Genomic DNA, 18164 nt, shown 5'->3' with positions numbered 1-18164 from the left:
TATTAAATGGAAATCGGACTGTAAACATTTTTCCAAATCTCACTATATTGTATATCAAATTTCGAGTCTGAAAACTGAAAATTTACAGAGTTATTGCGTAGGAAAATGTAGATAGACCCACACACAGACACTTATATATATATATATATATATATATATATATATATATATATATATATATATATATATATATATATATATATATATATATATATATACACTTAATTTCCACATAACTATATGTGTGTATGTGTCTTTTTATGCAACGTTGTTATTTTATCTTTAGTTGGTGGGATATTGCGGACGCATACCGTTCTCAATTTAGTGCGAGAATGACCTGATGCTATATAGAATTGCACTGTTGGACGTCATCCTTTAAGCTTCTGTCAAACAGCAAACTGTTCTTGTGATTTCCTGGGTGTGTACATTCGATGTAGTATGTGTGTGTGTGTGTGTGTGTGTGTGTGTGTGTGTGTGTGTGTGTGTGTGTGTGTGTGGAGCATACACATGTCTAATTAGCTCTCCTTATATCTTCTCGCGCGGTTTTATTTGTTCGTCAATGACTAATCCATGCGGCTATTACTCCTTTAAAATCGCGTTCTTTTGGAATTCAGGCCGCGCTGCCGTTCCGGTAACATCGGGCAGCTGAAATAGCACATTCCTCGTACGCTTCGATGCTTTCTGACCATAAAAACGCAAGGATTTGCGGGTCAGTGTCAGTGCTTTCCTTGGGAAGCAGACTCTAGTGACATCATTAGCTGGGAAAAGGCATGGAACGATTAAGAAATGCATTTATATAGATGCGTATTTCCACACACACACACACACACACACACACACACACACATATATATATATATATATATATATATATATATATATATACATATTTATAAAAAGAAATTCATACACACATAAATGATATACACATGTATATCACAGATATGGGTATGTATACAAGAAATGTAGATATATTTATGTATTTATATACGTATATGTTCATTTATATATGTATGTATGTATGTATGTATGTATGTATGCGAAATACAATGAAAACGAAACCAGTACACATCGACATTTATTTACATTAACAGTATAATTTCTCATATTTATTTTTGGGGGTTTAATGCGCAATTGATAGCAACACAGAATAAATGTCGGGTTGCAATCACAACCCTAACTCTAAACAACACCCCTATCATCGCACACGAGCACTTTATATATATATATATATATATATATATATATATATATATATATATATATATATATATATATGTATATATATATATATATATACTAGACTATTCTTGCCCCATTGGGTTAGTATTTCTTATAACAAGCTATGTAATAATGAGTATACAAAATTAATGTATAAACGTGATACTCATGACGACGAGAAACCATTTTTACGATACGTAAATAGATTAAGAATATATATCTTGTTACATAACATAGACATTCGTGTGAAAGTATATTAAAATGAAATAAATATAGAAAGATAGATTTCTCTTAATCGTTTCAACAATAAACCTATAGGGTAGAACGATATAACATTGCCGCCCTAGAAAAGAGGACATGTTTCCATTTCCGTTTAATAAAAAACGCGTTTCTTTTTTTGCTGCAGACCATCTACTAGTTGTCCAGTTCTGTATAAATCACAAAAGCAATGAGACCCTTCCATCATGCCTGAAGGTGACACAATATTCAAAGAATGAGATCCGAGATGCGCCGCTCTACACCTCATGCTCTCTACCAATCCAATTATGACAACAGGACTATTTCCAGCACCCTCAAAATGCAATTCAGACGGTTTCACACGTGAGGGCTTAGCTCAACGAAGTTTCAGGCCACAGTTTAGGTATTTGGTGTTTTTTTTTAAATGAGGGCCACATCCTGAAACCTCACATCTTCGAACTCTGCTCTAAAGAATACACCAAAGTGTACCTGGATATCCTGTAGAGTGTGGTTACTCACTGGTGCAATTAAGTGTCCGCTGGCAAGCCCTTGGTGTTGCAGGAGGATACGGCGCCGGCCCACAAGTTCAAAGAGACTCAGCCCAGATTTCAGAAGGAGTGCGACGATTTTGTACCCTTCTTTTATTGCCCCTTCTCCCCCGACCTGAAACTGTTAGACTACATCGTTTAATCATACACCGAGGACAAAAAATAACGCTACTATATATTGGATACAATATAACAATCAATAGGAAATTGGCTGTAAAATAATGAAAAAGAAATTTGCATAAATGAAGCGTATTATACGACCGGGTAACAATCCGCAGCGTGCTACTAATATAATAGAAGTCTATGTTTCTTTATTTTGAATAATGTGAATTATGTGAGGAAAACAATTTTAAAGAAAAACTAAAATGAATTCAATGCTCACGTTTTTGTACAATTACTTATTTTATCGTAATCATATTTTTATTGTAAGCATATAATAATTTTATTTAATAATCATATTTTATTGTAATCATATAATCATTTTATTTAATAATAATATTTTTATTGTAATCATATAATCATTTTATTAATAATCATATTTTTATTGTAATCATATTATTATTTGATTTAATAATCATATTTTTATTGTAATCATATAATCATTTTATTTAATAATCATATTTTTATTGTAATCATATAATCATTTTATTTAATAATAATATTTTTATTGTAATCATATAATCATTTTATTAATAATCATATTTTTATTGTAATCATATTATTATTTGATTTAATAATCATATTTTTATTGTAATCATATAATCATTTTATTTAATAATAACATTTTTATTGTAATCATATAATCATTTTATTTAACAATCATATTTTTATTGTAATCATATTATTATTTTATTTAATACTATTATTTTTATTGTAATAATATAATCATTTTATTTAATAATAATTTTTTTATTGTAATCATATAATCATTTTATTTAATAATCATATTTTATTGTAATCATATTATTATTTTATTTAATAATCATATTTTTATTGTAATCATATAATCATTTTATTTAATAATCATATTTTTATTGTAATCATATACTCATTTTATTTAATAATCATTTTTTTATTGTAATTATATACTCATTTTATTTAATAATCATATCTTTATTGTAATCATCTAATCATTTTATTAAATAATCCTATTTTTATTGTAATCATATAATCATTTTATTTAATAATTACATTTTTATTGTAATCATATAATCATTTTATTTAATAATCATATTTTTATTGTAATCATCTACTCATTTTATTTAATAATCCTATTGTTATTGTAATCATATAATCATTTTATTTAATAATTACATTTTTATTGTAATCATATAATCATTTTATTTATTATTATATTTTTATTGTAATCATCTAATAATTTTATTTTATAATCATATTTTTATTGTAATCATATACTCATTTTATTTAATTATCATATTTTTATTGTAATCATATAATCATTTTATTTAATAATCATATTTATTTTGTAATCATATAATCATCTTATTTAATAATCATATTTTTATTGTAATCATATAATAATTTTATTTAATAATCCTATTTTTATTGTAAGCATATAATCATTTTATTTAATAATTACATTTTTATTGTAATCATATAATCATTATATTTAATAATCATATTTTATTGTAATCATATAATCAATTTATTTAATAATCATATTTTATTGTAATCATATAATCATTTTATTTAATAATCATATTTTATTGTAATCATATAATCATTTTATTTAATAATAATATTTTTGTTGTAATCACATAATCATTTTATTTAATAATTATATTTTTATTGTAATCATATAATCATTTTATTTAATAATTATATTTTTATTGTAATCATATAATCATTTTATTTAATAATTATAGTTTTATTGTAATCATATAATCATTTTATTTTATAATCCTATTTTTATTGTAGTCATATAATAATTGTATTAATAACACTGGTCAACACAATATTTTTGGCAGGCAAAATAAGACTGGTTTCTGGGGTTTTCAAGAGCGCTGGATCCGAATCTGACATTAGTTTTTTCAAATTGGCTCTAGTTTTGGAGATATCACAGGGGGTCGTTTGTCTGAAATCACCCATTCGCGACCATAGCTAAACGTACAAAAAACGGCTAAATAGTGCATAAATGTCAGATATTGATTTTTATGATAATCTTAAATCACAAAGACAGTGTAAAATCTCAATCTAACAAGTTAAGTTAGATATAACATCATTTCATTTATTTTATAACTGAGCACTTTTCATAGATTTCGAGGATATACAAAAAATTTGCTAAAAATTTGCTGAATTTTAATTCTCCAAGTGAAAAAAAAACATTTACATAATCAGTTATATATCATAAATTAATGCAAAGCATTATACACTAGATTCTTAGTTACAATGAACACACAAAACAATATTTTATTCACAAAACTAAAATTGATGTTTATACGATTTTCGCTTGTGAGCAACTTTTGGGCAGTCTCTCAAAAGGTTCCAGCAGTAGTCTGCCATCATGTGCTCATCCCATTTGCCTTGATACCTCTCTTCCATTGTTTTGATGTCTTGATGGAATCTCTCTCCCTGCTCCTCACTGTAATCACCAAGATTACCAGGAAATATGTCGAGGTGGCTAAACAAGAAATGAACTTTAATGCTCATATTTGCCCCTAGTTTTCCGTATGCAGTAAGCATCTTACGGACCAATTGCTTGTAATTGTCAGCTTTGTGATTTCCCAAAAAGTGTGTCACTACATCTGTGAAGGGCACCCAAGCATTTAACTCAACCGTGTTCATATGATTAGTGAAGTCAGAATCCCTCATGAGCGTTCGAATCTGAGGTCCATCGAAGATGCCACCTTTAGCTTTTTCGATGGAAAGACCTGAAAATTGCCTGCATATGTACTTGAAGCAATTCCCATCCTTGTTCAACGCCTTAACAAACTGTTCATGAGCCCTAGTTTTATGTGCAATGGAGGGAAGATGATTCTATCCCTGGGTACCAAAGGCTCATTAATGACGTTGGCTGTGCCGACTTCGAGACTTTCTCGTTCTGGCCAGTTCTCCCTTCTCCAGTGCTGGATTCTTGCTCTGCTATCCCACAAACAATGATTGTTAGGCTCTCTCCACACCATTGGTACAGCAAGCTTCAACTTCAGCGTACCGTTGGTCAAACCGCGGAGACTTTCTACACAGGTTTTGCACACCATATGTGGGGCCCAAGACTTGTCTTGGTCACCAAGTATCATATCGAAGTATGCTTTGTACGCCCTCTTAAAAAAGTCTGTAATATTCCTCTTTTGTTGTGCCATCATATACTGCCCACAGATGTAACAAAAGACATCCGGTTCATATCTGCAACATCTTCTAGAAGAACTCAGTTTCTCTCTGGAACTCATTTTCAACTGTGGAATTAAAAAGAAAATTCTTAATTACTGTTTAATTTATACTGCAACTATATTTATGGAACATGTTATTAAGTAATTACAGTATATAATTATATAAAAATTCTCCCTGAAATACTTCAATATATACATAATAATTATAATGATTCAATAATATCAGAAAATTATTATTTACTGCTTCTATATTGAAGTATTTCAGGGAGAATTTTAGCAGTTTAGGCTTATTTGGGGCTATCAGTATCTTCTAAACTAGAGCCAATCTGGCAAAACCAATGTTATATTCGTAATCAGCGACCAACAAAACCCCAGAAAACACTCCTAGATGGTCTGCCAAAGAAAAAAAATAAAAATTTGTTGACCAGTGTAATCATATTTTTATTGTAATCATATAATCATTTTATTTAATAATATTATTTTTATTGTAGTCATATAATAATTTTATTAATAATCATATTTTTATTGTAATCATATAATCATTTTATTTAACAATCATATTTTATTGTAATCAGTTAATCATTTTATTTAATAATCATATTTTTATTGTAATCATATAATCAATTTATTTAATAATCATATTTTTGTTGTAATCATATAATCATTTTATTTAATAATTATATTTTTATTGTAGTCATATAATCTTTGTATTTAATAATCATATTTTGTTGTAATCATATAATCATTTTATTAATAATCATATTTTATTGTAATCATATAATCTTTGTATTTAATAATTATATTTTTATTGTAATCATATAATCAATTTATTTAATAATCATACTTTTATTGTAATCAGTTAATCATTTTATTTAATAATCATATTTTTATTGTAATCATCTAATCATTTTATTTTATAATCATATTTTTATTGTAATCATCTAATCATTTTATTTAATAATCATATTTTATTGTAATCAGTTAATCATTTTATTTAATAATCATATTTTCTTGTAATCATATAATCATTATATTTAATAATCATATTTTTATTGTAATCATATAATCATTTTATTTAACAATCATATTTTATTGTAATCATCTAATAATCTTATTAATAATCATATTTTTATTGTAGTCATATAATCATTTTGTTTAATAATTATATTTTTATTGTAATCATATAATCATTTTATTTAACAATCATATTTTATGGTAATTAGTTAATCATTTTATTTAATAATCATATTTTTATTGTAATCATATAAGCAATTTATGTAATAATCATATTTTTGTTGTAATCATATAATCATTTTATTTAATAATTATATTTTTATTGTAATCATCTAATCATTTTATAAAATAATTATATTTTTATTGTAATCATATAATTATTTTTTTAACAATCATATTTTATTCTAATCAGTTAATCATTTTATTTAATAATCATATTTTTATTGTAATCATATAATCATTTTATTTAACAATCATATTTTTAATGTAATCATATAATAATTTTATTTTAATTACAGGACTGCAAAAAGTAACCTAAGGTCCACTATCTTCTTTTCTAAATCATATTGCATACCATCTTTTTCACGCACACATACACACACACATTTTACTTTACATAAGCAGTAATTTGTTGCTACACAATCATGAGCATGTTTGGGTCATCTAGTACTTATCAATACGAAAAAAAAGCGTTGTTGCCTGAAGAGGTCTCTAGTTACTAAATACTAGAAGACCGAAACATGTTCATGACTGTGTAGTAACAAATTCCCGCTTAAGTAAGAACACATTGAAAATGTAACTTGCTCTACATACGTATTGAACACTCTTTTATTAATCTCGTTATATTACACTGGTTACCCTTCTTTTGAAAATAGCAACCTCAAATTAAATATATATATATATATATATATATATATATATATACATGTGTGTGTGTGAGTGTGTGTGTGTGTGTGTTGTATTAGAGGAAATATTGTTTGTTTCATTCATTTTTGAGTTCTTACTTAATAAATGTTTTCCTCGTCAATGTCTCTTTTGTGTTTGTCTTTGGTTTCATTCTTGCAGTCTAGACAAATTTCAATATTTGTATTCATTTTTTTATTTCATCTTTCTGTTTCATTTTATATTGTAAGACAATTTATTTTTATTGTTAGACAATTTTGCAATATTAGACAATTTATTTTTCATTGTTAGGCAATTTATTTTTCATCGTAAGGCAATTTATTTTTCATTGTTAAGCAACTCATTTATGATGTAAGGCAATTTATTTTTCATTGTAAGATAATTTATTTTTCATTGTAAGGCAATTCATTTTTCATTGTAAGGCAACTCATTTTTCATTGTAAGGCAATTTATTTTTCATTATAAGGCAATTCCTTTTTTATTGTAAGGCAATTTATTCTTCATTGTAAAGCAAGTCATTGCTCATTGTAAGGCAATTTATTTTTCATTGTAAGGCAATTCATGTAACATTGTAAGGCAATTCATTTTTCATTGTAAGGCAATTCATTTTTCATTGAAAGGCAATACATTTTTCATGGTAAGCTACTTTATTTTTCATTGTAAGGCAATTGATTTTCATTGTAAGGCAATTGATTTTTCATTGTAAGGCAATTGATTTTTCATTGTAAGGGATTTCATGTTTCATTGTAAAGCAATTTATTTTTCATTGTTAGGTAATTAATCTTTCATTGTAAGGCAACTCACTTTTCATTGTTAGGCAATTTGTTTTTCATGGTAAGGCAATTCATTTTTCATTTAAAGGCAATAAATGTTTTATTGTTAGGAAATTTATTTTTCATTGTAAAGCAATTCATTTTTCATTGTAAGGCAATTTATTTTTCATTGGTAGGCAATTCATTGTACATTGTAAGGCAATTCATATTTAATTGTAAAGCAATTCATTTTTGATTGTTAGGCAATTTATTTTTCATTGCTAGACAATATAATTTTCATTGCAAGGAAATTTATTTTTCATTGTAAGGCAATTCATTTGTCATTGCAATGCAACTTATTTTTCATGGTAAGGCAATTCATTTTTCATTGTTAGGCAATTTATTTTTCATTGTAAGGCAAAGCATTTTTCATTGTTAGGCAATTAATTTTTCATTGTAAGGCAATTTTTTCACTGTAAGGCGGTTGTCTTTGTTTCCTGTCCATACATACACAACCTGAAAAAGCACAATTCCATGTAGACGTACGGATTTACTATGAATTAAAAACCATAGATACAGAGACACCCTACGTATAGAGTAGAGTTGCGAGATATCTATATATTATATATTTAGTGATGAACAATACAGAATAGGGTGTTCAAAAATCCAGCTGCTCGAGGAAAGCAACTATTTGATTAGAAGACGTGGTGGCATCGGTGCACAATCAACGATAAATGTATCTTTTTATATGTATGAAGAGATTTTGTCCATTGTACATTTTTCTTCAAACAAGTCTTTATAAATAAGTAGACTACCCGTGACCCGTGGTGTCAGTATGATATATTAGCTGTGGAATTAATGCATGAGTCTGGCACTTTTGACGTAAAGAAAATAGCTTTTTATGACATAGCAGAAACAGTTCTATGAAAGTATAATAAAATGAAAAAAGAATATAGGTAGATTTCTATGAGTCGTTCTGTTTTATAATCGTTTATTTTTGGAAAGAAAAAAAAACTTAAAGCCATTGAATTATAAGTGGTTTGCCATACATATAAATGTGTTCTGAACAGATACCATAATACAAATTTTGATATATCTTTTAATTTAAACGCGAAAAAAAATAATTGGGCAGCTGAAAACGTACACAGTAAAACAATACGTTTTGTTGACACGTGGATTATTTATTTATGACGGAAATTTAAAAAAAATCGGGATTATTTATTTATGTTAGTAGTTTAGAAGGAAATGTATGAAACGTTTTTAAGAGAGGTGTATTAAAATATGAAGGCGGTGGATAAATCACCGTTGTAAAATGCTCTTATGGTTATCAACGGGTTAAAGTAGATTTATTTGTAAGAAAATTGCGTTAACATAACTTAAAGAATGTAACGGAAAAATGCAGAAAGTATTTAAAATAATTTATTCGGATAATTTAAACATACATAAAAAAACAATTGGGACGCTGAAAACGTATAAAGTAAAAACAATACGTTTATTGTCGTGTTAATTATTTATTTATATACGAATGCGCAACCGAAAATCGTAAACCGGATGGTGGGTTACAACACCCGTTACAAGGTCATTTGAGTTTTATAATTATATAGATTTTTAAAAATTTCAAATCTATTACATGTTCGATCGAATAACTCTCACCGATAAAAGCCTTCTCATGCATTTAACAAGGAAACTTTCTTCTCGCATTAATATATTAAAACGACCTCGCATCAGATTATTATGCTGCATGTAAGATTGTAATATAATACAAAAATATATATTGTATAAAACGTATAATATGTAAATCTTATATTATATGACTTTATCTGCCCTAGTTCTCGTCTACAATGCATTATTTTAATACTAAAAGCCATACTGATGAGTCTTTATAAAACGAAATATATATTTATAATATGCAAACATGTATGCAAAACTATAAAGTAATATATATATGTACATATATATATATATATATATAACTACTTCATTTACTCACATAAAATTAATATACGAAAGTATAAATTTATGCGTAAACTTTAAGTATTTACTTAAAAAGTGCTCAATACATAGGTAGAGCTAGTTAGTTATAAAATATATATGCCGATTAAGCTACACTGAATATTCCGCATTTCATCAACTCTAGGACTTCTCAAGCTTATGCGCATAAGCCTGAAGAGTCCTAGAGTGGATGAAACGCGGAATATTCAGTGTAGCTTAATCACCATATATATTTTATAACTAACTAATTTACTAACTAACTAACTAACTAACTAACTATATATATATATATATATATATATATATATATATGAATTTGTTCAAAGTACCCTCTTCCATGAGTGATAATAATGATAAAATATTAAATATTTATTCATTTGCTACTGCTAGTAAAACTAAATCGATGGACCATCACCCACAATGTTTAGGAAAATATTTGCACATTTAACATGTTATTTTTTTTACGGTTAGCAGGGAAAAATTGTGGTAGGAATTCAGGCTTCTTGCCATGGGGTCTCGATTCCGAATATCGCTAGATTCAGCCACTCTAGTGATTCGTAGACAACAAAACACGTGAGAGTGGATAATTATATTTTAAAAACAATATATATACCCCGCTCCCGATTTTGGGGTACCAAATTGGTTAAAGGGAAAATTAACTCGCATTTTGGTAAAAATGCACGTTCGTTTAAATAATTGAATTCGTTAAAAAGTATCGCAGAAACAAAAACAAATAAATAACATCTATGGTAAAATATTTAGAGATTTATAAAAAAAAAAATAGGAATTGGAATCGGGAAAATCAGACATTTGTATCAGAACCGGGAAAAATATAGGAATTATCGCATCATTATATATATATATATATATATATATATATATATATATATATATATATATATATATATATATATATATATATATTAAGTAATGTGATTGATAATTTAAAATTTAAAAATCAAATTATAATTAAATTAAAAATCCGTTTCATAAGAAGGAACAACAACAAAATCAATTATCTGTACAATCGTTTCGGAAAACAGTGCTTTTTATTGTGGTAGACATCAAGTTACGGACAATAATTATTACATATAGTTTTTTAACAAACAGGGTTTCCTCATCAGCAAATATTGTGAAGGGTTTTTATTAAATGTAAAAGACACCATAAATAAACCTAGCATTAAAAGTAAGGCAGATGTATCTGAAAAAAATTGCAATAAAATGTCTGGATTTAAAATTGATAAGAAAATTAATATGGGTTAGAGATAGAAAAGAAATAGAGTCAAATATAGATTTGTATTTAAATTATAAATTTGCTTTAAGTACACCATTACAAATATATACATGCATATATATGAAAAAATAGATACATACATACATACATATATATAGATATACAGGTATATAAATAAAAATATAGGTACAAAAATTTACCTTTTAATTTTTCTCCTTTTGAAATCAGAAACTAAAAATACTCATATATATGTTTGCTATAGCTTTTCACCTTATTGAATGATGGATTTTAAAAAGGGGGGGGACGCCAGTGCAATAAATTCTTTCCGTTAGCGTACTTTTGATTTAAAGACGGTTTATATTTCGAATGTTGTTTGTGTAATTATATATATATATGAAGAAATATATTTACCAATCCTTATTTAAGAAGCTCAATGTAATTAGAGAACATATAGATAATAAATTAGAAAAAACCTATATTCCAAAATTCATAATGTTCACCATCTTATAATTTATTCCTTTCATTCATTTGGCGTTTACAATTCTTGGCGGTATCTGTTTCGTAGCTCAAAATCAATCACTTAATTATTATATCAATCAGTGAATCTATTATGCTCTTAACTCATCAGGAGAAATAGCAGCAATCAATCCGTCAAAAGGAATTGAAGTGTGATTTGACATGATTTAAATCCGAAAATTGGAAGAGAAGCTGCCTTGACAGAGTACAAAATAGACTTCGTGGCTTAGTGGGGGATGCCCTTTTCTCTACCCTGCAGCCTCTCTCCCACAGAAGAGACGTTGCGAGCCTATCCTTATTTTATCGTTATCTCCATGGCAGGTGCTCGTCTGAACTCCAATCTCTGGTCCCCCCTCGCCAATCTTTCACGAAAAACACCCGTCTAGCTTAATCCACTGTGACAAATTTCCCCCACTCTTTATCTGTGCCTAAATCAAAACGTGGATTCCATGAACAAAGCTTCTTTCTTAGAATTGCACGCCTGTGGAACTCTGTTTCGTCTGCCTGCTTCCCACCTGACTACAACTTGGATGTCTTCAAGTCTGACGTTAATAAATTCTTAATGAACCGCTCCCTTAAGTAAACACTTCGTCAAATCTCCACACTAACGTAATGTACTTGCAATAATCCTTATCCCTGAGTGGATTCTGGGCCTTGATAAGTGGTGACCACTGTGTAAAAAAAAGTAGTTTATTCCTCATCAGTATAGCTAGACTTGCATAAAATTTGGCAAGGACCCGGTGGTTGCGTGGTAAAAATTAAACTATTTATCGAGCCGTTGTAGGTTCGATCCTTGTCAATAAGTGTAGCTATACTCATGAGGAGTAAACCCCGAAACAAGCATGTATATAGATGACTTACTTTTAAGCACGTAGTAATTATTACTTAATAATTAATCATAAATATTTAAATAATATATATATATATATATATGTATATATATATATATATATATAAAAGTGAACGTGTCTGTCTGTCTGTCTGTGTACATTTCCCTACGCAATAACTCTGTCAATTTTTAGTCTATAGACTCAAAATGTGAAATACCTGGTACTGAGATTTGGGAAAATCGATGTGACGGGTGTCAGCCAGAAATTTGGCTGTTAAGGGGTCAAATTTCAACGATTTGACCTTTAAGAACTCTACCAAACTCCTCCGATAATTTTGGGTCTAGACACTTGAAATTTTAGATATAGGTTCCTTGAACCTGGATCTAACTTAATAAAGTTGTTTGAGCCCGAAACTATAAATTTTAAGGGGTCATAATAGGGGTCAAATTAAAAAAAAATGTACTCTTTTTTATTTTTTTGCTCAGCATACACCTCCAAACACCCGGGCAACGCCGGGCTGAAATGCTAGTATATATATATATATATATATATATATATATATATATATATATATATATATATAAAGAGAGAGAGAGAGAGAGAGAGAGACAGACAGACAGACAGACAGACAGAGATAGAGATAGAGAAACGAAAGGGGATAAATCAAAGAAATAGATTATACTTTCCTATTTCAAAATTTTCTTTCTCTTGCATTTTCTTTTGTTCTTTTATGTCAATATACCTTGTCACCGAATGTTCCTTATTTCATCTTTTATGTCAGTGTTCCATTCTTTATGTCTTGATATACATTTTTCCGGCCAACCTTTGTATTTTTTCTTTGACAGATTTCCTCATCAACGTCAGTCGAAGTATATTTCCTTTGATTGTTTCATGCTGTTTTCTTTCATTCATCCCCTTTTAATTTTTTATTGCTTTTTTCTTTTCTATTTTACGGATGATATTTACGGAAATTACTTTTCCGTTCCGCTATTAATTTTTACGTATACAAAAATCATTTGTTCCTACCTGTTTTCCATGTTTGGTTAGCGTTAACAAACAGATGCGTGACTATAACGGTAAAAAAAAACAAATGAAACTTGTGAATGTTTAAAATAAAATAAAAAAAAAACATAAAAGTATAAAAACACGCGAAAAAAGTGCATGGTAAAAAAAACAATAAAAACACATAATATTATTATAGCCTACGAAAAAACTGCATGGTAAAAAAAAACAGTAAAAACACATAATATTATTATAGCCTACGAAAAAACTGCATGGTAAAAAAAAACAGTAAAAACACATAATATTATTATAGCCTACGAAAAAACTGCATGGTAAAAAAAAACAGTAAAAACACATAATATTATTGTAGCCTACGAAAAAATTGAATACAAAAAAAAAACAACAAAAAAACAAAGACCAATATGGCAAAAAACTCGCAAAATAAAAACTAAACAAAATAAAAAGCAAGGAAATGAATATATTGTCTATTCATAAAGCTCGAATTGTTCTTACCAAAAACCTGAACGATCATATCTCCTTCCTTTCTCCGCCATCTTTATTTACGTGATAGACATTGCCACAGCGGCAAAATCATTTCTGTACAACGATTTGATGGATGTTGTCTCATTAGTGCGTGCGAGGAAATTGTTATTTTATTAAAATCTGTAAAATATTACGAACGGCAGCAATTTCTAGAAGTTGACAATGCACACACACGAATACAAACAAAGAGCTTAACAAATGCGAGAGTCGTTCCAAAATCAAAGCCTCTTATTTTTAACTAAAAAAACCTCGAAGAGGAACCATTAAAACAAATTACATTTTGTGCTCCAGGATTAATTTTTCTACATAGTCACAACCATTCTCAACGCACTTGTGCGAGCGACAAACGATGGAGTTGCATGGGCGTTTAGAACGCGCTTTGCAATACGAGGGTCGTCCCACAAGCATATTTGCTTTAACCCCAGAAGTTCAAGAGCTACGAAAACAAGAGTGGTGTCAGGAAAACGAGCGACCATTTGTGCTCCAGGATTTATTTGTCTACATAGTTACAACCATTCTCAATTCAATTTTACCAGGAATTCAATGAGGCATCTCTGCTTCTGGCGCATGTCCATGACGAGGGTTGCTTTCTTAGAGTCTCATACAATTAATATCTGAAACAGAGGAATGAAAATTTTTGGTTATGAATGCATAAGTTCAGTCATCATAACAACGGAAGTTTTGATCATCTTTGATCAATTAAAGCAGAACAAAAATAGAAGGTATTACTTTTGGAAACGCTCCGCGCATGAAAGTTAGCTATTCACGTCTTTAACTCTAAAATAAAACGCAATGGGTATTTGTTTGCAATTGTATAAATATAAAACAAGCCACGTAATTGTTAGTGAATAAGAAAAACTGCCAAACTAAATCTTTCTAGTGTCTCGATCCTTCCGTTCAATCTAAAGAGACATTGGATACCCTAGGTAAGGGTAGTTTCGCGTGTAACTGTGAGGCAAGTGTTGCGCAATCGCCAAACACACCTCTCCTGAATCGACAAATATTCACCCATTTTTGTAACAACAAAGTTAAACCTTTCTGAACTCTAGTGATTCGAAGAGAACCGGTGCGTTAACGTAAAATTATGTCGTATATTTGTTTACAAACAAACGTTTGAGCCCTCTACCAGTAGCGGACGGATGTTTATTTAAATAGACGTTCGGACAGTGTAATTTCGGCCACCGATTCCGTAGTCAGGGGGTAGGACTGCCGACTGTCATCACGACGGTTCTAGGTTCGATCCTCGGCTTGGGAGAGGTGTTAGTCTAGCGGCACTGATGAGTTGTGAAACAACGAAACAGATCTGTATGTCGATGACTAAAAAATATATTTTATAAAGCTCCCCTCTTCGGTAGAGCACTCTCGTAAATTATCTTACTCGCTACTTAATTTAGCTGAAATAATGCGAAGCTCGCGATTTGTTTACAAACAAACGTTTGAGCCCTCTACCAGTAGCGGACGGATGTTTATTTAAATAGACGTTCGGACAGTGTAATTTCGGCCACTGATTCCGTAGTCAGGGGGTAGGACTGCCGACTGTCATCACGACGGTTCTAGGTTCGATCCTCGGCTTGGGAGAGGTGTTAGTCTAGCGGCACTGATGAGTTGTGAAACAACGAAACAGATCTGTATGTCGATGACTAAAAAATATATATTTTATATATATATATATATATATATATATATATATATATATAAATACTTAATTTACTCACATAAAATTTATATACGAAAGTATAGATTTATGCGTAAACTTTAAGTATTTACTTCAAAAATGCTCAATACGTAGATAGAGCTATATAGTAATTCATAAAATATATATGGTGATTAAGCTACACGGAATATTCCGCGTTTCATTCGCTCTAGGACTCTTCAGGCTTATGTGCATAATCCTGAAGAGTCCTATAGTGGATGAAACGCGGAATATTCAGTGTAGCTTAATCGCCATATATATTTTATAAATTACTATATATATATATATATATATATATATATATATATATATATATATATATATGTGTGTGTGTGTGTGTGTGTGTGTGTGTGTGTCTAGTGAGAACGTAAATAGCAAGTCAGACACACCCGTCGACTGAAATTAATTCTAAATGAAGTCTTTCACTTTATTTCCTTTTTTTCTTTCTATAAGTATTGCTAATGTTTTGCTTCCTTTTTTTCTCATTGCAAACTTGTAAGTACTATATTCAATTTATTCTGATGACCTTATCTATGCTATTTGTATTAATTACGTATTCTAGTAGGAAATACTAGTATTGAAAGTCTGTTTTTGTTGTGAATATTGAAAACCTTGCGTTTGGTTATTTTTTTACGGATTTGTACGTGCTCTGTATGTAAGTATCTTTATTGCAGAAATAGATACGAATTCGAATACGGATAATTCGAGAAACATGTTAATTACAGAGCTTATTTCATTATTTGTATCGTCGGGGTAATATTCTATGAGGTCATTTCTTTTGTTTAGTTTAATGTAGATTGAGATATTATAATAAGGTAATTAAATACGTGGTTAGATTCTAATTAAGATGTTAAGTGCGTTCGGTTCTATAGATTTGTCAGCATGATGCATAATATGATGTGGGTTGAATGACTGTGTGTCATTGGTATATCTAAATTAGTGGGAACTTTAGAGTAGGATGTAGACCGTCAGCCCAGGGCGAAAACTTTGACTTGTAATGAGATGTAAAAGAGTCGGCATTATGTTTGCATATAATATACATAAAAGCATAAGAAACATGGAAAAAATGTGTACACGCAGGTTTTTGGTGCCTTAATTATTAATCTTAATGTTAATCCACAAAAGATACTAGCTATTCAGTTGCATTCACACAAAAATGTAGCCAATCAGAATATTTTTTTCATTTACCGCTTACAATCAAACAATCACAATCACTGTAGCTTGAGTCAAAAATTCAATGTGGCTGCTTCCGGCGAAGAAGAAATATTTGAAAACAAAGACGAAAATAATGCGACTAAGACATTTAAATGTTATACCTTTTTCAGCGTTTAAAAATGAATTTTTAAACGGCTCACAAGCAGAAATTAAAAAAATATCGACTTAATCTGTGATTAAAGTGTCATATCACCTTGTATTAGGTTTCAGAAAACTTGTTACACGTTTCACGGATTATCAGAAAATTGAAAGAATTAAGAAAAACTAGAAAAGAATACTGATGACATTTTTGACAAGTGAAGCATGCATAGTGCCCCGTAAGTGCACAGTGAACGAAGGTATAAAAAATTACTAAGCTCAGCATTTAGCCCCATTTAGCCCCCAAAGACCCCAGGGGATATCAAATCCTGGTGAAAATGAACACTGGTGCAGTTTTAGGCCTTGGCATATGTTAGTTTGAATGTTGCGCCATGCAAAAAAAAGAAATGACTAAGTCAATCATTTGCCCCACTCATTTAGCCTTAAAAGTCCCACAGGGCTTAAACTATTTAAATTTAAGTCCAGCACCATGCAAAACTGCTAAATAGACATACACAGAAAAATTTGGACAAATATGCTAAAATAGTCCCAAAAATGGAGTGGTTTTATTTTCCGTAAAATAGCCCCTGGGGAACACCCAAGAGTTATCGCGGAGTATAGACAAAGTTATATAGAAATCAGTTAGTTACAACTTTTCAGAAAGTTTTATAAAAAAATCCAAGGCAACAATTCTATAATAAGCGCAAAAATGTCAATTCTAGCCATTTTAACCCGAAAAGCACCCCTAGGGGGAAACTGAATTTGTTCCCTGGAAATTCGCTCAGTTACTTTTTTACTCATATCATGTTAAAAATTTGCGCAAAATCTTTTAAAAATCTAAGGCGTAATTATTGACAAAAGTTTGGACAGACGAACGGACGAACGGCCGAACGGATGAACGGACAAGGATGTATTTACAGGTCCACCCTCCTTTTTTCAGGGGATCAATAATGTTGATTCTTATTGATACACATTGATATTTTCTTATACTACTTCCCACAAACTGAACTTTTACTTTCTTGGGAGATTTCGTGTGAAT

This window comes from Euprymna scolopes, chromosome 30, assembly GCF_053919585.1.
Source record: "Euprymna scolopes isolate OS-2025 chromosome 30, ASM5391958v1, whole genome shotgun sequence".
Lineage (NCBI taxonomy): Eukaryota > Metazoa > Mollusca > Cephalopoda > Sepiida > Sepiolidae > Euprymna > Euprymna scolopes.
Note: the sequence above shows the minus strand (reverse complement) of the source record.